The sequence below is a fragment of the Paroedura picta genome, chromosome 1 (genome assembly GCF_049243985.1).
Source record: "Paroedura picta isolate Pp20150507F chromosome 1, Ppicta_v3.0, whole genome shotgun sequence".
Classification (NCBI taxonomy): domain Eukaryota; kingdom Metazoa; phylum Chordata; class Lepidosauria; order Squamata; family Gekkonidae; genus Paroedura; species Paroedura picta.
In genome coordinates this window covers 39,663,603-39,688,457 of record NC_135369.1, presented here as the reverse complement: position 1 = coordinate 39,688,457, position 24,855 = coordinate 39,663,603, and the positions used below count along the sequence as shown (strand labels likewise).

At 41.4% G+C, this 24,855-nt stretch overlaps 1 protein-coding gene and 1 long non-coding RNA gene across 39 annotated transcripts in view; one reads left to right on the top strand and one right to left on the bottom strand.

The window, feature by feature from the left end:
- The window catches only part of NRXN1 (neurexin 1), a 1,166,434-nt gene that overhangs the window by 769,908 nt on the left and 371,671 nt on the right, over window positions 1-24,855 (bottom strand). The window lies entirely within an intron of this gene.
- Window positions 8,403-23,838, top strand: LOC143836086 (uncharacterized). Its single transcript, XR_013230507.1, has 3 exons — window positions 8,403-9,221; window positions 11,183-11,230; window positions 23,768-23,838. It is a non-coding gene; the product is annotated as an uncharacterized LOC143836086 (long non-coding RNA).

The window sequence follows — 24,855 nt, the reverse complement described above, 5'->3', positions numbered from 1 at the left end:
TATGAATTGCTGGAATCTTTATGGTTTTGCAACAAAGTTTTTGATGATTCCTGGAGAGATATGACATCACTTCCAGGTTCTCCCCAGAAGTGATGTTATGTTGTCACTGATGATACTCTCTATACGCCTCCAGATTCTTATTGGTTGCCAGGACACCTATAAGATCTCTACTGTACAATAATGTTATGATAATATTAGGAATTTTAAAATTGTATGTTGTTACTCTTGCTCCTATGACTTTTAACTTTTGTAATTTGAATTATTTCCACCAGTTTTCATGTATTGCATTGTTTTGACATGGCTGGATACCTCTTTTTAAGTGGTGTATAAATTTTTATAAATACATAAATAAAACATGGTTGTTATTCATGAATTATTTAATGATGATAATACATATATACTCATTTAAATCCTCCCACAGTTCTCTAGATGGCCTATACTATAAGGTTTTTTTTTGTTTAGTTTTTAAGAATATTTTGGAAATATAGGTCACTGTGTGTAATTTCTACAGTTTTTGCTTTAAATTATGGGCAATGTGAATTAATAGATTCTGTGTACCATGGAAACATTTTCCAAGTAAGATCTCTGTTCCAATAATTTCATTTCTACCCTTACCCATCTTTTTAAAAGTGTGATTGTTCAAAACTGCCTTATTGTCACTACCTTGCCTCTGGCCTACTGAGGTGTAGTCTACATTTTCAGCACCAGCTTTATCAACTTTTTAGAGGATTTTTTTTTCTTTTGAAGTCTGTTCTACACAATGGAATATGGTCATTGACAATGGTGCTATCACACTAACAAAATATGTCCAAGGCAGAAGGTTTTGTTGGATACATCTTTGTGGAACAAACATCAAAAGAGGATCTCATATTATTATTACTATCTCATATTATTCTTTCCTAAAGAATAATATATTTCTAAATAAGGGAAAGGTAAAGGTATCCCCTGTGCAAGCACCAGGTCATGTCTGACCTTTGGGGTGATGCCCTCTAGCGTTTTCATGGCAGACTCAATACGGGGTAGTTTACCAGTGCCTTCCCCAGTCACAACCGTTTACCCCCCAGCAAGCTGGGTACTCATTTTACTGACCTCGGAAGGATGGAAGGCTGAGTCAACCTTGAGCCAGCTGCTGGGATTGAACTCACAGCCTCATGGGCAGAGCTTTCGGACTGCATGTCTGCTGCCTTACCACTCTGCGCCACAAGAGGCTCTTTCTAAATATAATGCTACTAATTTAGAAATATATTAATCTTTAATATCTCTCAAATGTTTTAATGATGATGTACATTTGTATATCACTGATGTTATACAGAACTTCAATGCCTTTGAAAAATGGTGAATTTCACTTTCTGATGTACAATCATTAGGAAATGTTATTTTCATTTTTGGAATCACTCTTGCAAGCAGATCTTACATTAAATACAACCGATGTGATAGAATGTGTATATTATATTATCTCCCCATTTCCTACCACAAAGGTTATTGGCTCATTCTGTTTATTTGGTACACACATACACATACAAATAGACAGACAGAGACAACTTAAACTTTCCAGGTTCCTACTGGGGTGGGGATCTCCTACCCCCAGCATCCATCTCCTACAACCACTATGGGAAAAATGGAGACGATGGAGTGGGTGGGTTATGGGCCATGTCCTGCAAGTGACATCAGCACATTACCAGGAATGTTCTAACACTTGGGCAAACTCTATGGTTAAACCACAGATTCTTCCCCAAATTCTAGAATGTCATTGGTGATGTCACTATGTTGGAGGAGGAGCGTGTCTCATGGCTTAAGAGCCACTCAGGGCTTAATGACCACTCAGGGTGGCTGTCCCACCCTTGAGTGCCTCCTTCTCCAACTGGCTTGCTTGTCTGTCCAGCAGCCAGTCAATCGTCTTCCATCCCCCGCTCCTGACCACCCCCTCTTACTTCCCTCTGAGGCTCGGAGGCTGAGATCCCTGCTGTGTGAGAACTGCAACCTGCCAGTGAGTTCTCTAACAGCTGTCTGCAGCCTTTCAAGGTCTTGGGGGGAGGGGGAGGCTGTCCACAGAGTTCTTCTACCATCACCACAATCTAGCACCCATTGTATTCCTGAATGCAATGGCCCTGGCCCCTAGTAATAATAATAAAACCTAGCAGGCTAAACAATTTCCTCAGGTAATCACACCTAGCAAAGTCTTGACACTTAGTAAATGATAAATGATTAATTACAACATAGAAGGGTTGCTGGCTGGGCTGTGACTTCTCCCATGGGTCAAAAAAATCTATTACTTGCTTGGATTAAGTTGAGATAAACAGAACAGAATAAATATCTTGTTGGCAAAACAAACAATCAGAGATGTTGGAACAGTTTCAAGTGGAATACAAAGAAGTCCCCCCCCCCCGTTTGCCCTTATTCTAAAATGAAGGGAGGGAGTCCTCATATGCACCTGACAGTATACAAAAATGCAAATAATTTCAATTGATTTTTGAATTTAATGGCCTGATACAGTGATTCATTTGGTGGGTTCCTCCACTCAAAATGAACTGATATGTGAATGGAGGTGAACCCACTGAAGTGAATGCAATATTCACTCAGCTTCTCTGTGCGTAGCAGGAATGTACACAGGGCTGTGCAGTTTACAAAGCACGAAGAAATAATTGTTCAGTGTCACTTGCTCAGAGAATCCATACTATACCAGTGACAAAATTGCCATGATTTTAATTTTTATAACAATGCATAAGTTATAGCTATTTATTCTATTTTATGCAGTTCTTCTTCTGAGGATTTCATAGTAAACACATATGGGATAACATCAATTTCCCATACTATAATGCTGTGAGGTCGCTTGGCTGAGTCCTCCCCAATGTTATTCAATGAACTTCCTGGCAAAGCAGGAATTTGAAAATGGGCAAGGTATAACACTCTACCTCCTATGTCCCACTGGATCTATAGAAAGTCTAGGAAGGAATTATTGATATTTATTACCTTTTTGTGACAGTTTGTGACAAACTTTCATCTCATTTTATCAGTTTACGTATTTATTTGAGCATTTATTGCCTCTGGGCTACCAGTGTACACATGCAAACTGAGAAAACATTAGAAAAATTGTACATATGATTCTATCACTATTTGTTGAAGTGCTGGTAAAAGACCATGTCAAAAGTTTCTGATAAATCACATGTACAATTAAATCAAGATTGCTTTTATTGCTATACAGAATCAGTCAGCATTATGTACAGCATTACTATAGGTGGGAGAAATACATTATCAAAAAAAAAAAGATGTGAAAATTCTTGCATGGTGGTCATTACACAATTAGGAAGTTAAAACGCAATAATAAAGGTAAATGTTTTCCCTGTGCAAGCACCGGGTCATGTCTGACCCTTGGGGAGACGCCCTCCACCGTTTTCATGGCAGACTCAATACGTGGTGGTTTGGCAGTGCCTTCCCCAGTCATTACCGTTTTACTCCCCAGCAAGCTGGGTACTCATTTTACCGACCTCGGAAAGATGGAAGGCTGAGTCAACCTTGAACCGGCTGCTGGGATCGAACTCACAGCCTCATGGGCAGAGCTTTCAGACTGCATGTCTGCTGCCTTACCACTCTGCACCACAAGAGGCTCTAAAAACGCAATAATGGAGGACCCCTAATAAATCAATTTCATTTCAGAAACAAGAGCAAGCAATTTGGAACTCAAATCCTAGGAGAAACTAGGAAAATTTCAGATGCATGCCTAATCAAGCTTCAGTTATGTCCCTTTATCCCACAACATGCTGGTCCTGTTAGAATTCAAGGTGTGTCTGACATCCTTTCCTCATACCAGGAGTTACTGCCACCACCTTATTATGTCTCAGTTTTTGGCCACCTTGCTCTTTCTAGGTCTTCGTAATGCAAAGCAGCAAAAAAGTGTCATTTGTTATATAGCGATGTCGCTTTACATTATTTAGCAGGCTTAATACCAGCCCATTTCCAAGGCAATTAGACTGTGCAATATGCTGATTGATTTTTACCCTCCCCTCATATAATCACATAATGGGTTATTTTCCTAAAGCTATCTGACGTGGGGTGCTTCATAAAAAAGATTTAATATTCATAATAAAGGGGAAATGCAAAAATATGCTGGAATTTTATGTGCATGAGAGAGAGAAAGTGTGAGTGTTCTGAGATTTACACTTTTTAAAAAGCTAATAAAATGGATTCATTTAAAAAGAGGTTCTGTCTTTGCAGTTGGAGTCCTCTGAGAAGTTCCCAAGCTGGACAGAGATACAAAAGTCTCAACCATTTTTTTTATTCCCAGCACCTGGCATCAAGAGGTGTATTGAACATTATTTTTCTTCAAAAAATTTGTGTGCCACCTTTCTGCCCAATTTATAAGAAGAGTTGGTCTGTATACCCAATTTTTTTTTACCCTAAGGAATCTCAATGCAGCTGACAATCATTTTCCATTCCTCTCCCTACAACAGGCATCTTGTGAGGTAGGATGGGTTGAGGGAGTTCTGGGAGAACTGTTACTGGACCAAGGTCACCCAGCAGGATTCATGTGGAAGAGTGAGGAATAAAACCTCCAGATTAATCTGCCACTCTTAACCACTACATTACATTCACTTTCCAACTTAAGAGCTCCAAAGGTGGTGATTAACATTCAAATACAGATAATTAGACATAAAACATTTAATACCTTTAAAGAATTAAATAAAACACATAAGAACCTAAACACAGGGACCAATATGGATAGTCCAGGTAGCTAGCAAGGTTAATACCTGTTGATACTGATTTATAGAATGGAAAGATTCACATAAAGTTAATTTCTATGTTTATCCAAACCTGATGCACAACTCATATTCCTAAACCTACTCGCTAGTCAAATCCAAACTACTTTTTTGTGTTTTTACGTTTTTAAAATCAGATGAAGCAAAACTGGCTTTTGTTCCAACCTGGAAGACTGGTACAACTCACAGTCTATGTCAGGGTTTCTCAACTGGGGTTTCAAAAAACCATGAGATTTTGTGCCCCCCGGGGGGGGGGTCACAAGTTTGGGAGGGAAAAATCATTCTTAAAAATGTGTTTTTACAGATGTTTAAAAATCACCTGGTTAGATGACCATATGGTCATACTAAACTGCCATCCCTCACAAAATGGCCAGAGATTGGCCTGAAGGGAATGGAAAGGGTTGGGGCCTTGGCTATAAACATCCTTGTTGGCTGAAGCTTGTTGCATGTGGAGAGCACTCCTGTCTGCAAACTAGCCCTGCCTTTGGATAACTGTTCCATGGCAAGGGCATCTCCAATCGATCCCAGGCATGACAACATGAGGAAAGGAAGGTTAGACAGCTGAGCCCAATGGCTCACCTTCCTTTCTTCCCTTCCTAACATGTTTTTTTTCTTTCTCATGGTCTTGGTTGCTCCTTGATTACCTGGTGCTTCCGGTTCAAGAGTGCCTAGATTATGCCTACGAAATCCAGTCTCCACTCATGATTTATTAATTTTTAAAAATTATTATTAGCAATCAGTTGTGTTCTCCCTCCCCCCAATAAAGAAAAGCAAGGGGGGAAAAAAAGAAAAGCAGGCAAGCAATAGGTTGCAGACCAGCTTGGTATTGCAAGGGCACAGGAAGGGGCTGGACAAAGCAGCTGGTGGTAGGGATGTGATGAGAGGCAAGGAGGGGGAGGCAGGAAGGTGGGGAGGAGGATTTGGACAGAGGATCATAGAGAGAGGGGAGAAGAAGAAGAAGAAGAAGAAGAAGAAGAAGAAGAAGAAGAAGAATCATGGTGGTGAGAAGGGGGTGTCTCCCTGCCTTTCAGTGACATAGGGAATCAAGCTGCCTCCACTGCACACTGCATGTGGGAGAGAACCCCTCCTGGCAACAGAAAACTGGAGAGATCCTATGCTAGCGGGCAGATAGCCATTAATAAAGACCTCAAGCCAAGCAAAGACTTTCTCATTGTTTGGATAGGAGCAGCTTCTTCCACCCCCCACTCCCTGACAACCCCCAGGAATTTGCAGATCATTGTGCTCCTGAGTCACAGAATCCAGGGCCTATTCTGCATACAATAGATAATGCACTTTCAATGTGCTTTCACGGCTGGATTTTCCTGTGCAGAACAGGAAAATCTACTTCTAAAGTGCATTGAAAATACATTATCTCATGTGTGCAGACTAGGCCCTAGTAAATGTATTGAAGAGGAGATCAGTGGATGGGATGGAAAGGGATGTGTAGATGGCTCTTGGGGATGGTTCTTTGGGAGTATAGGGTCCTTGATGGGGTACAATGCCAGGGTGTCTGCCCTCCAAAAGAACTTTTTTTTCTCCAGGAAACTGATCACTGTAGACTGGAAATGAGCTGTAGTACCAGGGTATCCCCAGGTCCCATCTTGACACTGGCTGAGAGCTATTACACCTGGATCCAGTATAAGAACTGTGCACAACCTTCACAAGGATTCCTTTCTTCCTTGGTTTCTCCTTGCCCTGGCAGCCATTTCTAACCCTGAGAAAATATATTCTCAGTCTTGTTAGGATTACCAACCTCCTGGTTGTGCCTGGCAATCTCCCAAAATTACAAGTAATCTCAAAATCACATTGATCATTTTCCCTGAGAAGAGTTGCTGCTTTGCATGGTGAGCTTTATAACAGCTGAGATGAATGCTTCCTTGTTTTGCTCAGCCAAGGTTTGCTGCTTAGCATACTGCCAAAAATGAAACTAACTTCTTATTTCACAAACATTTTATTTTATTAGTGATGATGTCATGCACACAATAAACATGTGATTTCCGGGGCATGGAAGGAAGGTGTATCCTGACGACATCATATCCATGGTTTCTCAAAGCCTGAAGAATATTTCAGGAGATTCTCAACAGTAAAAAGGCTGAGAAATCCTAATCTACATGTGTGGAACATACACATGTCCATTGTACCTACTTTTCATCAATTCATGATCAGTGCATCAAAACTAAGGGACAGCTACTGCCTAAAACAATATTGTCATATGCACAGACAAGAAAATGGGGTCGTAGGGTTGGTGATATTATGTGACTATTAACCCATGAGCTTAGGACACCAAACATCAATCAAGCTATAAAAAGAGGCTACAAACACTAATAAGCTCTACCAAGGAATTAAAAGGGATCTTTTAAGCCACAAATCAAAAGCAAATCTCCCTGTCAAGTCCAAGAAAGTCTTAACATGGGAAGCTTCATAATATGGGAAAGCTTCCAGCATTACAATCACTTTTCATTAAAAAAAAATACCAGCAGTTGTTCATTTATCTAGTGGTTTCCACCAATTTATTGTTTCTTTAAAAGCCTATACATTTGCCTGGGAGACTGATAAGGATATACACCAACTGACACATTATCCACTTCTTTTTAAAGTGGGAGTCTGCAAAAATGTGATTAAAATGCAAGCAGACTAATAATGTGGAACAATAATTGGGCCATTTGGCAATATGTACATTTTGGAATGTGGAGAAGTCACTATCACATTTGGGTCAAATTCTCTTTTGGAATAATTCCACCAAAGCCAATTATGCCTACGTATAATGTACTAATGTAATAGTTAAGCTTTCCTGAAGCTAGCATGAGAAAACAGTTTGCTAAGGACAGAGCAGCTTAACAGCAGTTGCTTAATTTTGATCTGACTTTGGGGCCTGTGACCTGAGAGAGTATCTTACTTGTGGGACAGCAGAAGGAATGTTTTCACTTGCAAAAGTGCTTTGTCTATGAATCTGTGGAGGGCCTCTATTAAGAGCAACATGACATTTGAACTAAAGAGATGATAAATATTCAGAGAATAATGCATGGGTTGTGAGAATAGTATCATAGGATTCTGCATGATGGAAACGTATCAATCAACATATATTGTTCTGAGTTCCTGCACTGTGCAGCGGGTTGGACAAGATGTCCCTGGAGGTACCTTCCAACTCTATGAGTCTATGATTCTATGAAAATCAACAACCATTATCCATTAGATAGCCAGCTTGGTGTAGTGGCTAGGAGGGCAGACTTCTAATCTGGCGAGCCAAGTTTGATTCTGCACTCGCCCACATGCAACCAGGTGGGTGCCCTTGGGCTTGCCACAGCACTGATAAAGCTGTTCTGACTGAGCAGTAATATCAGGGCTCTCTCAGCCTCACCAACCTCACAGGGTGTCTGTTGTGGGGAGAGGAAAGGGAAGGAGATTGTAAACTGCTTTGAGACTCCTTCGGGAAGAGAAAAGTGGCATATAAGAACCAACTCCTCCACCTCCTCCTCCTCCATTCATATATGTGCATGTGTCAGAAACTAAGCATCACAGCATACATCTTGAAGAAACACAGCAACTACAATAAAATCAGAGAAAGATAGGGGGTAGAGACTAATAGGGAAAAAGAAGAAGAAGATTAAGACAGCAACTTAGTGGGCCAGTTAGAGAAGAAGTATGCTGATGTAGCTGATTTGTAGTGGAAAGTGCCATCAAGCCAGAGCCAACTTAAGGAGACCCCATTGGGTTTTTAAGGCAAGAGACTCTATCAGGATTTTATCATTACCTTCCTCTGCATAGAAACCTTGGATTCCCTTGGTGGTCTCTGATCCAAGTAGTAACAAAGGCCAGCCTTGCTTAGCTTACGAGACCATCAAGATTGGGCTATCCTGGACCATTCAGTTAAGCTGATTAAATAACATTAAGTAGTTTGAGCTACTATTAATATTTCCCCCCAGGACAAAAGAGAGGTAAGACATTGGATTAACTCCTTGTTTCTTACAACCTGAAAACACAAAGAGCTGAGTGTGTGAGCTGGTTCCACCAAAAATAATTGGGACTGAAGTGATACAAAATGTTCATTTGGGCATTGAATGTACGAGTCAAATATCATCATCATCATCATAAAAAAAGCATGCTGTAAGGAATAGCTCTCATTTCAGTTAATGTTTCACTGTTATCTTAATTTGGTGAAAGTTAAAAGATATTTTAGAAAGTGTGAAGGATGTTGCCTTAACATTTGCTGCCTAATTATAGCTAACAAACATCTGTTTAAGCCACAGGGAGCAAGAAATGCATTTGCATAGGGTGAAATTGATTGGCTGAAGGTGAGATTCCACTGTCAGCACTTCATTCTATCTGAAACAACAGGAATTTGACTCTAAACACTTCCGCAGTGCTTTCTTCCAGAAGACTTCCTTACTTTCAAATAGTGGTAGCATGAAGAACAGTTTATCCCAAACATCTACTGCAAACTATGGAAAGGATCCCAAGGAGGAAACAGTATGTATTAGGAACCAGATTACAAATCTGGATGTGTTCTGATTAGGTTCTTCCTTCCTTCCTTCCTTCCTTCCTTCCTTCCTTCCTTCCTTCCTTCCTTCCTTCCTTCCTTCCTTCCTTCCTTCCTTCCTTCCTTCCAATAACTTAATAGTTTTTATGGCATTTTAACCCAGGTATTTCTCAGTCTAGTGCTAAAAATTAAGTCTACTACAACTAAACAAAAGCACCTTAATATCTATTGATATATTTATTTAATTAATAAAGCAGTATGCATTTGAAGAAATTGTTTAAAAACAGGAAAAAACAAACAAACCACAAACAATATAACGAATCCTTTTAATACACCAGACAACCATAACTATGCAGTCAAAGGAGCGATTAATCCCTTTTTCTTGTCAGGCTATATTCCAGGATTTTCTAAAAACAAATATGGAAATGTTCTTCTGAATATGTATTCTTTTAAAATTGAATGTTTCTTATTGCTTGCAGTTTTTTCAGAGGTGCCATTATAGCCACCAAGTTCCCCTCCCACACACACACACACACACACATACACAGAGACACCCAGTGTGCTAGCTTGGTGTAGCAGTTAACTGTGGCAGTCTCTAATCTGGAGAGCTGGGTCTGATTCCCCATTCCTCTATGTGCAGCCAGCTGAGTGACCTTGGGATAGTCACAGTTCTCTCAGCTTCACCTACTATACAGGGTATCTATTGTAGGGATAGGAAGGAAAGGCAATTGTAAGCTTCTTTGAGATTCCCAGCTGTCATTCTACATTTTGGAAAGCTTCATGTGAACTCTTTCTGGCAAGCAAGTACATTCAACATGTAAGCTGTTACAAAGAATAACATGGGGCTATCTATATATTAAGTTTACAGGCCAAAGGAACAAATTTTGGAGTGAAGGGACCTCAGTGGGATATAAGGCCATAGAGTCCATCCTCCAAAGCATTCATTTTCTCAAGGGAACTGATCTGTGTAGTCCGGAGGTAAGCGTAAGTCTGGGGGATCCCCAGGTACCATTTGGAGGCTGGCATCCCTAGTATCCCTAGTAGAAGGTGTTGCCAAGGTCTTTCTCCACCTACAATCTTGAACTGTGTTAAGGCTGCCAACAGTTGGTTGAGAAATTTCTGGAGATTTGGGGGGTGGACTCTGTGGTAGGCAGGGCATGAGGAGGCAAGGATCTCAGTGACCAATTATGCATGGGCCGGAATGCCCAAGATGGCAGCTACAGAGCTTTGGGGGAATCCTCGATTATTCTTGACATCACCGCCATCCTGGTCCCACCAAGTCCTGGCCCGACCTAAGCCCTCAGAAGGCCCGTGTTAAAGAAACACGGAGTCTTCAGTGTTCCCAGGTCTGCTGCGGGCGCCAGTGAGGGCTAGGTCTGGCTAACCCAGTGTATAATCACCCCTGCCAGCTCTGCAGCTCTGCGGAGCTGACAGGGGCATCTCCCCCCTCCTCCACCATGGTGGGAGAGCAGTATGCTGCTCCCCGCCATGGTGCAGTGGGGGCCCCATGCCCCCGATCCCCCCCACCGCTGCTGAGCACTCCCAGCGCTTCCCGCCCTGTGTTGCGTGCACGGGGCTCTTGCGTCGGGGTGGCCAGCGTATATCAGGGGAGCATGCGGGGAACGGCATGGCTTTTTGCCCCTCCACAATGGAATGGCGGCCACCCAGTGTGGCTGCCACCATTCATAATAGGCCATTGAGATACAAGGCTATAGAGTCCACTCTCCAAAGCAGCCGCTTCTTCAAGGGAACTGATCTCTGTCATCTGGAGATGATAATTTAAGGAGATTTCCAGGCCTCATCCAGACATTGGCACTGTGTGTGTGTGTGTGTGTGTGAGAGAGAGAGAGACAGAGACAGAGACAGAGAGAGAGAGAAAAAGAGGGAGAGGGAGAGACTGACTTCTTTCTCAAAGTAGAGTTGTAAGTTGTATTGGCGTCTTTCTTTCCAGAAGCTGAAAAATGACAATGATGCAATGGAAATGCAAAGACAACAGAAGGTAGGAAGCATTCTCTTTTTATCCTTCAGAAGAAATATGATGTACTCTGGTCCTTCCCTCCAGCAAAAAGAACTAGAAATCTGCTCCAGCTCATATCTCAAACAAAGTGCTCCTAATAGCCTCCCTTTTGCTTTGCTCTCTGCCTCAAAGGTCCACAGTAATTATTCATCAGTTGTTTAGACACATAGCCCCAGAGGTCGGTTAGTTCTCAGACTTGCAACATTAAGGAAAATCCATGGTATAATAACTGGAGTCACAAAAGCAGTGCACATTCACAAATGATATTAAAAGAAGGTGATTCAAAATAAGCTACCCGTTCAAAATATATGTAGGAGCTGCCAAGCTTAACCTGTGGTCCCTCCTCCCTTCAGAGATCAATTCACCTGGACACTTTGGAAATTGGTTCCGTGGCATAATGCCCGCTGAAGTCCCTTCCCTTTTAAAATCTCATGTTCCTCAGGCTTTATCACCCCAAAACATCTCCAGGCATTTTCCAAACTGGAGCTAGCAAACCTTGCAGGAATAATTTTGAGTCCCTGTCTTTCTACAACCTCCACATGACACCACCTCCCCATACATCCAATTTCTGGACACTTTGAATACAGTAGCATCAGGAAAAGTTCCCCAGATTGCTCCTTTTGTAGGAGAGAGGAGAAATAAACAATTTAAAAACATAACACACATGTGTTAAAACAAATTCCAGGAGTTAGTAAAGCGACTTTCCAAACACTGTGGACATGGAACAAAAATCAATGTGCAGTTAAATAAATTCCTGGACAATTACGGGGATTCACCCCCACTAAGTAACATGGAAGAATGGGTGCTAGATGAGCCACTGAAGAGAGACCATTTCAAAACTAAGGTGCCACAAAAAAAAAAAAAAAAAAGATCTGTCTCTGGTAGAAACCCACCACACTTTAGATTGGAAGCAGGACCTATTCAACATTGGAGTTCTGGGGACACATTAGGTCTATGAAACCTAGAATATTTGTCTGTACAAGGAATTTAAATCAATGCACCTTTCTTGTAAATTAGATCTGTAATGCTTTTTCTGATAGGAGAACCCATTACTCATTTTATGCTGTGGTTCATTTGACTATGTTTCTGCTTTCTATAGCCTGAGGTTCTACATGATGAGGGGAAGTATAGGATGAATATCACCGGCTGCTTTATTCTGAGGCAAACCACTGAAGCTGTCTTATTCTGAGCCAGACCACTGTTCTATCAAGGTTAGGACAGTCTACTTTGATTGGCAGTAGCTCTTTAGGATCTCAGGCTTCCACATAATTTGCCCCTTTTAATGGGAGGTATAGGGGACTGAACTTGGGACTTTTAGCATTTCCACCACTGATCAACAGCTCCTCTCCTTTCACAGTTCATAATGTTTCTTTTAGAAAATACTCTTGAGTTTTACCTTAGTCATGGTCTCATTATTTCCTTCATCAAGCCTAAACATAAGCCTGGATCACAGACTAGCATTAGGGACCTAATAATATCTACCTTATAGTGATTTGGTCAGAAGGGCTGAGATAATTAATGCAAAGTGCTTCTGGTAAAAGGATTGTGCTGTTTGCTTGTTTGTTTTTTGAATCTGCTTTTTAAACCAGGTTTTTTTTAACTATTCCTGAAACCTAAAGAATCTATTTGACCAAGGATGAGAATGAGCTATGAAACAATATAAAATTTAAACAATTATTTATTAGTGTGCACCAATATTAGGCTTAAAACAAAGTAAAAACCATATTAAAATAACTATACAGATCTAACCGCACACAAATATACCAATGCCTTTCGACCCTACTGGGTCTTCCTCAGTGGCCAATGTTACTGAATAATGCACTCTTATATAAAGCCAATTAAGAAGTATAGCTGTGTGTTGAAGGGAAATCCTGGAAAAATAAATGTAGGAGCATGTTAGAATGAGCAAATATTAAAAAGGAAATGTCTAATATTTTTCTGTGTAAAAAAATATTAGACTTTTCCTTTTTAATATTTGCTCATTCTAACATGCTCTTACATTTATTTTTCCAGGATTTCCCTTCACCACACAGCTATACTTCTTAATTGGCTTTATATAAGAGTGCATTATTCCGTAATACTGACCACTGAGGAAGACCCAGTAGGGTTGAAATGCGTTTGGTCTATTTGTGTGCAGTTAGATCTGTATAGTTATTTTAATATGTTTTTTACTTTGTTTTTAAACCTAATATTAGTGCACTTTAATAAATGTTTAATTTTTATATTGTTTTTATCGCTCAACTTTTGAGTTCCTGACTTTGTTAAGGTTGGGTTTCTGATCCCTTTTTGGTTTTGCAAAGATGAGAATGAGACAGCAGAAATAAAGATCTGGGTACAATATTGGTAACTTCCAACTCTCTCTCTCTTTCTCAATCTCTCAGACTTATTATGTCAAGGCTGCTTCCCAAACCGATTGCTGTTATTGGCATTTGTTGGATCCCCCCTTCCCTCCTACACTCTTTATTAAACTTCTGAAGCTATTTGATGACTGCTCTGGACACTTTATAATTAAAACTGAACTGTTCTTCACGCAGAGCACTCACAGTGATCAGTAAAACATCAGGGCCAGTTAATAGATGTATAAAGTTATTTAAACCTTTCCAAACTTCCAGAGAGATAGGGAATTAACATGGGCTGTCAATCAGTGGGGTCTCTTGTAATTGCCATCAACATTGATCCTCTAAGCTGCGACTGACGACAGGTGTTCCAATGGACTTTTGGATTATAGCCCCAGTGGCATTGCCAGTGCCCAGCTGTGGGCAGCTGAATATGTGGGAACTAATGTGTGAATCCCAGAAGGATCAGAACTGAAACTGAAGGGAGCAGTGGGGCAGATCCATAGGGGAATTAATTAGGCAGAATGGATTGCAAGGTTCGGTTTCAACAGAGAAATGCATCACGGAGGCTGAAATGAAGGGGAAGATGTAGTAAGGGTAAATTAATAAGAGAGGCTGGGGGAGAGGAACAAGATAGCTGAGCAGTAACAAGAATAGACAGTTGAGAGGCAGAACTAACTGGAAGTTAGCAGGGCAGTAACACACTGTCTAGGATTGTAGGAGGAGGCATGACCCTTAGCCAAACTGTGGCACCTGGCAGTCCATCTTCAGCCTCCCAACCCAAATGTTCCCTCCATTCTTCTCAGAAGCCACAGAAGCAATTCCTTCTGGCCCCCTTTTCCCCCAGCCATCTTTTAAAAAATGGCATGACAAACCACAAATGCCCTAAACTCTCATGAGACTCCTTCAGCCTGTGAGAGTTCAACCACCATTTTGTTTGCATAAGTGACCACAATCAATGGTAAGGTTGCCAGGGTAACCAAAATGCTGGACAGACTCTTGTTAGAGGAAGGCACCTTGTGAGAATTCAAGCAGCTTGACAAGGGCTGAGGGAAAGATGTCCAACCATTTCCGCACTGGGAACTTCACTGCTCTGGCGTCCATGCGAGAGCACAGATCTGGGTCACACGAGGTGCACCGGGCCAAATGCTCTCCCATGCGCGAGCAGGAAGATGTGGGGCAACCTGCCCTAGCTCAAACTCAAGCCTGCAGCCCAGTGTGGAGCCTCTAGTGTGGACATAGAAGAGGATTAAGATAAGATTAAGATCAAATATTCTCAGGCAATGGAGGGAAGACAAGCCCAAGTGTGTCAACACTTGGGGAAGGAGCAGCAGATAATGCAAATGGGTGGAGGTGCTAGGTTTTCCTTTAGTTCCATCAACAGATAGTCTTGAGCTGGCATTGAGGGAGTTGAACAATGGTGGACATATCAGAACTAAACTATCTCTTTGATTTGACTGAGGGAACCTGTGCAGAGACCAGGTAGCTCCTGGTTTGAATCCTGTAATGTAGTCATTTCTCTGCTTATAGGTTAATGACTACATGAGCCTTTCCTTCTGGCACTAGAAGATACAACAGTTTTCATCTCAAATTTTAGTTTTTTGTTAAGAGTTCCAATCTTTTTCAATATCTGCTGGAAAGATACTCAGAACTGACTCATCGCGGGTTACAACAAGAATAAAACCCCAATACATAGAAACATAAAAACCATTAAAAAAATCCCAACCTATTCCAGTCTACCTCTCATGTCCCCACTCCATCAGACCTGTACACACATTACAGTGATTGCATGTATAGATTGCATGTACACCTGCTAAAACACATGAACTTTATAAATGAATCCAGCGACTGGTACCTGGCCAAATGTGGGGTTTCAATCACAGTCTCAGGCCTTTCAGATCACTGTCTCCCTTTAATGCGACATTGAACCTGGGACCTTCTGCATGCCAAGCAGATGTTCTACCAGTGAGCCACAGCCCCTCCCCAGTCTTGACATTGTGGGATAACACTGTGGGATAAACAGTCTTGTATGCTTGGAGTACTAAGTACAGTTGTTACTAAGAGAGGAAACTGAGGCAAGAAAATATGCTTGATCACCCGGGGCTGTCTGCCTTATTTGTTGTCTGCTTAAGGTGACCAGATTGTCCCACTTTTGGAGGGACATCTGGGGGCACCTGGCAAATTGTACTTATGTTGAAATTAAATATATATATATATATATATTACACTACTATTTTTGTGTTCTATGCATTCTATGAACATTTTTGTTGCTCCATATAGACTAAATTTTTACTCAACAACCCCCCCCCCCCGGTCAATGGTGTCCCGCTTTACCAGTGTTAAAATCTGGTCACCTTATGTCTGCTCCATTCCAGGCCCAGAGTTTCCCTTGGTTGTGTCAACAGCAAGGCTGGTTCAGGAGGTTCAACAGGGATGAGTGATCTGTAAGCCAGTCCCCAGTAAGCCATTAACAATTTTCATCCAATTTGTTCTACAATACTGAGACTGTATCTGCCTCCACCCTCCAGTACACTGCAGGGGCAAGCAACAATTCTCCGAGTTATTATTGTCTCTTTCTCAGCAACATTTCTTGTAGCTAATGCAAACAGCTTCAGCTACCTTAGAATGAGCCCTAAACCTGGGCCAAGAATATATTTTCATGCACTGCTGCAGCAGGACCATGAAACTCTGCTGATTCTTCCATGAAAGTTCTAATTAGTTTCACATATTAATTTCCTCTGCTGTATTTTCTTTTTTGGGGGGTGGGGCACTCTTGAGGTCAGCTTTGTTTTTTATAAAAGAATGGTGCAATATGAAAAGTGACCTTCTAAGCTCAATGTAAATAAGACAAATAATCCCCTGGCAAAATTAAATTTGTTTCTAATAAAATCTGTCTCTTATCAACTTATCCTTTGCTCATTTCTTAAAAGATAAATTCACTGCAACTACCTTATGTCTTCACTGTATGTGCATGAATGGAAGTGAGAGAAATATTATCTTCCTTTGGTGACCAAAAATACATCCAGACTTTAATTATTATCATAATTCCTATGTTCTACCCATTGGATTTATTACAACCCCGAAGTTAATAAAAGCTGGAAACTAGCTGCTTCTGTAGATCTCTGTCCACAAATACTTAAGGGGTGGTAATGGTGGGATGTACATCCTTGTATGATTTTTTTTAACTTTACATTGCCAGAACTGTGGTAGTACACAAATGTGGAAATACATAAATACAGGAGTAATTCAAGTGAGGTGAATGAGTCTAATGTTTGCCACAAACTCACACACTGGACAAATCGTGATTACTAGTGATTACTAATAAATAACAGGGCAAGCCTAAGCAGAATTACACCCTTCTAAGCTAACTGAACTCAGTAGATTTAGAAAGGTACAGTTCTGCTTAGGATTTCACTGTAATACAATGCTAGGCTTTAGATGGTATAACCTTTTGGGAATGGGAGTTTATGTCAATATACATTTTAATAGTCTTTTTCAAATGATGTTAGCAAGCTACAGTGATCACTAGACCAGTGTTGTTGTTGTTTTTTTAAGCACCAATACTCCTATATAAAGTTGCACTGATTTCCACGATGTCAGGATTGTAGAATCTCTGTCATAAATTAGCCTGAGTTCCTCCATGTCAGTTATACTGCTTGATTGGGCCTGGCGCCTGCTTGCCCTGGCCTTGTAGTTTGTAAGCTATAAAGTAGAGTAGTGATGTTATGTTAACCTTTATCTTGTTGTGGGCTCACAGGGTTGTTGTCACCTCTCTCAAGGCTGGGAGAATGGAATCCTGTTGTTTTAACACACATGTCTTTTCTCTCCTACCCCCCTCCTTGGGAACTGTCAAGTTTTGGGCGGGAGAAATGTATTGATAAGCTGGGGCAAATCTGGCCTCTGGTCAGATTTGACTTTCAGTCCAATGCGTATAGTGCTAATCAATAAAACTCTTTTCTTTTGAATAAGTTTTGTTGTGAGTTTCCTGTGCGTCTGACACACTAATTCACTCCACCCTCAACTTGAAAGAGTCCTGAAAAAGGTGCCTGTGCTCAATGACTACCTCTACTAAAAAATACCTCTACTATACTATATGCACAGACTAGAAACCACGAGCACATAAAGCACTTTGTACTGAAACAAACCACTTGTCAACAGAGTCATTGCTGTCTGCTTAGACTGGTTCTCCAGGGTCTCCGGAAGAGGTCTTCTATATTAGTGATCCCCAACCTGTGGGCCGCGGACCACATGTGGTCCATCGACTAACTGGAGGTGGGCCACGAAGGACGCCTTCTCCCTCCCCCCGGCTCTTTACTTCATCCACGATCTGGCAGGCGCACATGGGACTATCTCGTTGCAGAGAAACAAGCTCAGGGTTCCCATTGATTTGTCATTGTCATGAATTAAAATTTCCATGAAAATAAAATGTTCCTTATGTTCATTGTTGTGGCCTGTCTGTATCTTATTTTGAAGGGATGTTTAAACATTACCATAGCGACCAGAGTCAGAGAGCGTTAGGGCAGTGGTTGAGAGTAGAGGAGTAAACTATCCCCCCCCACCGGGCCTCAGTAAAATTGTAAAGCGTTGAGTGGTCCCCGATGATAAAAAGGATGGGGACCACTGTTCTATATCACCTACTGCCTGGTCCTTTGAAATTGGAGACATCAGGGATTGAACTTGGGACCTTCCTCATGTGAAGCAGAGGCTCTTCCACTGAGACTCAGATCTCCCCATACATGAAGGTTTATCCACACAATCAGGAGCCCTGCTGTAGAGCAGAGTTTTTGATTACTCATCCAAATCCTACTTGAGGACCATCTGTATCCATGTAGGAACTGCACCTATAGACGACTCAACATGCATAGGTTGCCCTGGGGCTTGCAGCCATGATCCTTCTCCTTCACAAATGCATTCAATATATATACATGAACATTGTTTCAGGATACTAGGAACTTCGTATATTGTATCTCTCTTCCATGCACAAATTGCCTCTTTACCAACTGTTCTTTCCCTCCTCAAACTACATTTGCAATGGAAAATTTATTATTCAATTCCTTCATTATCTCTTCAGGTCAATGTTTGGCAATTGCTTTTAAAATTCCCTATAGCACTGAGTTAGCTCATGTCAGAACAAAAGGAGAGAAAGTAATCAACTGCCAAAATACTAAATGTCATGGTGCAGATCTGACTGAACTTTAAACTGTGAAGGCCATGAAATCAAAACCTCTAATATTCAGACCGGCTCAACAGGCAGGCAAAATCATCCCACCAGTAAAGCTTTATATGGAAGCAAATTATGTCAGTCAAGGATGAGTTCTGAATCTAAATAAGAATTTTTTTTTTTTACTTTTTGCCACTTCTTCCATGGCTGGAATCCTATGGCTTAACATTGGAAATGATTATAAAGGTAGAAATTCAACTGGTTTAGCTCAACACAAAGGAAGTGGTGAAGGCTTTACCTGCTGAACCTCTGTTTAGAATACAGGTTATCTGTCATTGTTTCTGCAAGTGCCTGTCAACTGCAAATCTTAAAGGTATCATTTCTCCTCTCCCCACCCTTCTCAAGGCTGCTTGATTCTTTTCCTGACCAGCTGGCACTCCCACTGCCCCAGAGGAAGCAATTATTAATGCTTTCTTCTACATCACTTTGTTAGAAAACTAATTTGATTCCCTGTTTGGCAGCTTAAGCTTTTATTCTTGAGGGGTAGGGGAGAAGAATCCAGGTGGGAATGAACCCTCCCCCATAATATAGCTTGAGTGAATTAATAAAAGTTCTAAGGGATTGCTCCAACCAAGGAAAAGAGTTTTCATCTTGTGTTCTATCTTTGATGAAACTTTTTAATTGCTTGCAATCATCCTGGCTTGATATTCATCACAAAGACAATTTTAAAATGGCCAGATATGGATCTTTAAGTTCTTAAGGGAAACAAAATAACAAAGGAATTCTAGTAATATATTTACTGAAGATGAGATAAATTAGTGTAGCAAGGTGCTGCCAATGCTCTGGGGATTTGACAGTCTGAAGGTAGTTCAAGGTTGCAAAAACATTTCTTTGTTCTTTCCCTACTTTCCTTTCTGATTAAAATTAGCCTCTTGTGGCGCAGAGTGGTAAGGCAGCCGTCTGAAAGCTTTGCCCATGAGGCTGGGAGTTCGATCCCAGCAGCCGGCTCGAGGTTGACTCAGCCTTCCATCCTTCCGAGGTCGGTAAAATGAGTACCCAGCTTGCTGCTGGGGGGTAAACGGTAATGACTGGGGAAGGCACTGGCAAACCACCCCGTATTGAGTCTGCCATGAAAACGCTAGAGGGCGTCACCCCAAGGGTCAGACATGACTCAGTGCTTGCACAGGGGATACCTTTACCTTTAAACTGGGGGTATTTGTTTTCCTCCAGTCTTACCTTGGCCACTTTTTAAACTAGATTAAAAAAAATAAATTAGCACAAAACCACCATGCCCTCGAGAAGATAATTTTTGTATGAATCTATTTACAATGCATACAGAGACCAGGTCAAATCCAGTCATTTTGCTCATCCCCTTATGCTCATGCAGGAGGGACAGTTGGTTTATCAAGCAGTTTCCTAGGTTTCCTGCTTACAAGGATACAAACCACAGAAGGAAAGCAGAATCATTTGTAGGGTTGCCAGCCTCAAGGTGACACCTGGGGATCTTCTGAAATTACAGCTAATCTCCAGACTACAGAGATCATTTTCCCTGGGGAAAATGGATGCTTTGGAGGAGGGACTCTATAGAACTGTATTTCACCGAGGGCGCTATCTTCCCAGGCTATGTTGCCACATCTCCAGCTGTTTCCCAACCACAATCTGGCAATCCTACCCCCAACCCCCCACTGGTGGCTGGGAGAGGGGGGAGCTTGGCAACCCTAATCATTTGCCAAAATAGGTTCTGGACCGCAAAGGCACCTGCAAAGTTATTAGGGCAGAAATCCTAAACAGAGCTACTTGAAAGTAAGTTCCATTTTATTCAGGTGGACTTACTCCCTGGAAAGTATACTTCTTCTATTTGCAAGGTAATACAAGTTTCTTTGTTGTTTTATATATGCACATTATGAACCCAACTCCATATAAAATGATACAACTCAGAATCTCACTACCACTGCTGACCCCTTTGTTCTACATTATGGACATTTGAGGGAAGCCAAGAAGACTGTGGATATGAGTAGCCACAGCTCTCATGGGGAATCTGTATCTGTTACAAGTTCTGCTGACTTCTTCTCCAGCATGAAGCTAACAGGAGCTTCAGTGAATCTTGTTAAAAAATGAAAAGCAGTCTGGGAAGGCTTCTGTTTTGAGCAGTGGAGGGGCATGGATGTCTGTGTATATTTAATCCTTTCATTGCCTACCATTCCCCCCATCATTTTTTTTTTTAAGGAGGGGGTAGAAAAAAAGAGAAATTCACTGTTTCTCTCTGTACCATCAAGCAATCCAATAACATTTATTGAGGCCTTAACAAGAACCTGGGATATCTTTGCCACACTGTCTTGTTTCTCTACTTGTACAATGAACAACTGCTGCCATTGAGAATTCCTGCTACTGCACTTTCCTTCATTTCAGTCTCATGTCCTTTACTTATTTATTACGTCAAACTTCATACTTCCTGAATTTCAGATATTTTAATAGATAATAGATAGATAGGCAGACAGATGATAGATAGATAGATAGATAGACAGATGCACATCATGCCTCCAAGGAAGTGGATAAAATGTGCCACAACATTTTTGTTTATTTTTGAGAGGGAAAACTTACTAGCATGCATTCTTCTCTCAAATTGCTAGCATAATAAAGGTAATTTATATTTTTAGTTTCCACATAAAATTCTTTAATTTACATGGTTTCTGAAAACTGAAGGAAACCGTCTTCACAATTCCTGCTTGAAAGCTCTAGCACTGTTTTGTGTAATTTAAATCTAATTTGGGATATTGCATTTTGAAACGGTTTCATCCCAAACAAGCATCAATCTGTTTTCTTCTTCCCCTCCCCCTCATCTTATTTTCAAGAGACAAACATATTGATCTTTCAAGGTTTCTCCTGGGCTGTGGGTTTTCCAGCTGCTATGGCAACGGGGGGAAAGCGTACTAACAGGACTTTTTTGGTGCACACGATAAAGTGTCAGCAGGAGGGATAAGAAGGGCAACAGATGCCTCTTTAATTGGGTTTCTAGCTGTACAGATGGCTCAGTAACCCTTTGATCTTCTTGCTTTCTACTGACCAAGATTCAGAGGGTTTCATTAGGAGTACCTACCCAAAAGTATAAAGACAGCAAAGAAGATAAATCTTAAGACCCATTTGCTGATGTTCTAATGGCTGGCACATGAGCAGATTACTCAGTGGACCCTATTGACTCCATAGGACAAGGCATGGTGGGCTTTCTATAGGTGCAGTGAAAAGATCCTCTCTACATGGCAATGTCCCTCAGAAGGTTGGAGCTGCCAACAAAGGCAACCACTAGCAACATCAGCACCCTTTGTGGACTCCAATTTGATGTTAAACAAGATGTTGAAAAAGGACCCATGTTTCAGACTGGGTTCATCAGACAAAGCCCCCCATATACGCCTTCACTGTATGCTACATCATCATTCTAAACAAAGTTACACCCTTCTAAGTTCTAAGTTCGTGGATGTCAAAGGGTCAGGATGGTGCTTAGGATGTCATGGCTAATGTCTTGTAGGCCCATTATGCACGGCCGCCGAAACGGCGATTTCGGGTCACATGGGAAACGTGGAGGGGGAAGACGCGGGACACGACGCAATGGCAGCAAAACCCAGAGTAACCGATTATGCACGCGGCGGCCCCAGCGCCGCTTCTGGTTGCGCCCTGGTCATCCGGAAGCTCCGCTTTCTTCCTCATTTTGCTAACGTGGCTTTTTCGGCGGCATGCACCGAATCTGCGGCCAGATGCATCTGGCGCCATGCATTATCGGTGATTTTAGGCGACACCATTCCACCCCGAATGCGGACCTTCCCCTCCGTGTATAATGGGCCTTAGTGACTGCCAGTGTATTCCCAAGAAACACATCTGAAACTACATTTCAGGCAGTACTTGAATGACAAAAACACACTGAAGGGGATTAGGCCCTAATTATTGTAATTGCTCCCTTCTCTATTTTTAGATGTCTTGGGTGGGGGAGGGGGATGATTTGGCTGGGATCATTAAGCTTCCCCCCCCTTTTCCCCACTCAAGCACTGCTTCTGGAATATGCAGGGTCTGAACCAATCTGAGGCTACATTCATATATGCTGGATAATGCACTTTCAATACATTTTAGGCAAGAATTTGTAACCAGTGTGTTCTCCAAAAAGTGGGCAAGCAGCCCCAAACTGATTTGTGCCTCAGTCCTTGAGGAAACAGTCTCTGAAGCCCTTCAGCTTGATAGTTCTCTGGCCTGGGTGACTCTAGGAAACACTGCAGCAAGAACTGGACAAAATCCTTATGGGTATTGATTCTAAGTTTTGACTACACATTCAATCCTCAGGATTGAATCAGGAAGTATGTGGGCCAGGCGATAGGAAACAGCTCGATTTGAGACTCCAGAGAGGCGCTGGCAGTCAAAGCAGACAATACTGATCTTGCTGGATTTGGTATAAGGAAGTTTCATGTGTTCATGCTGACAGTGGCTCCCAGCCTGTTAACCATAAGATTTAGCTTTCTGTTTTCTATAACAGCAGCCAAACAGAAGCACTAAGATTTATGCTGTTAATTAATCGGATATAAGAATATACTCCTGCCACATTGCTGCTCCTGGCATCCCCAAAGGCTCTCTATTGCAGAGAACAAGAGCAAAACATTAACATTTCTGTAGGAATTTACTAATTTACCAATATACATTCTGTGCTATAAATTCTTTCTATTGCACTATGAGGCCCAGAGAATTTCCATTGTGGATCCTTTCAAGGATTAATAGAGTTAGCATCAAAGATTATATTGTACGGTTCACACATTCCTTTGTTTAGGTTATTTTTAACTGGGATTATGACAAGTACCACTACATCTTACAATAAAAAAATGTTGGATATATTAAGTGTTTAAATTTCTTGCCCTTGCTGGCTTGTCTCAAAACTCCTATCTTGTTTTTCCTTGTTCTTGAGTGATTTGAACCCATGAGCATTTGTGCACTATTTTGCTTCCTTGTGTCCAATTTTACCCATTAAGTGCATATCTTTTCACACAGTTTATGCACCGATGCTGTATGAATGACAAAAGAAAGAAGCAAGAAAGTGGGTGGAATAAAAATGCTCACAATGGCAACATATAAAAGCAAGCAGAAGTATCAAGTGCAAATGGCCTATTTTTGCCTCTTTGATTACTGTGTCTTGAAAAGGCTGATCCTATGGTTCTGCTACACCAAATGGTAGGTCACCACAACTGCATCAGCTGCAAATTGGGAAGAACAAAAGTAGCAACTGAAGTGGGGGGAGATAACAATTTTGGTAGCTACTCACATTGAGTTTCTATTAATCTGGTTGCCACATACTGATTTTAATAGCACTGTCTCCATATTCCCTATAGATTGATCACATGTGGCAAGCACCAACATGGTAGGAACTCCTTGATGATGTTATGGCACTAAACCACACTGTGTCTCACACTCTAGGCAAAATCTGACTCCCAGGAATAGTCCACAGTACTTCCCCAGTGGTTAAAAAGCCCACATGTATAACCTATGGGTAACAAAACACCTTTTGATTTCTGTAGGATCTCTCACAAAGAATGAGTACTACATATAACAAAATGGTTTGGATCGTTGCAACATCATGCAAGATTCTTGATATTGACCTGTCTTCACAGTGCCTTCTGAAGAACCCCTGAGCACATCATGCCTCCAAGGAAGCACCCCTGAGAACCTGCCGTGGATTCCATGTATGTTGCAGACTCTGGTACATCTAGGTAGAATCCAAAATATACCTGGTAGTCCCTGGTACCAATAATTTCGGTATCAGGAAATGTGTACCATTAACACTAAATAGCAGCAGTTTGAGCATATGACCTTCAGGATCTTACAAACCACATGGTGTTGCCACTGCTTCTCATATGCTTTTCCCCTGCCAACTTTGGAGAGCCTCAAGAGGACCAAGCAACTGGAAATTGCTGCTAGGAGTATTGTGGATATGGGAAAGCTAAATAACAATTTTGTTGCCGAATAATATTGACAAACAGTAAACAATTAAAAAGCCTAGTGCTGGTAAAGGGTGAATCTGTCTAAGTGATAGATAGTGCTGCAGAAATAAATTTGATATAGAGAACAGTATGGCTGGGTGA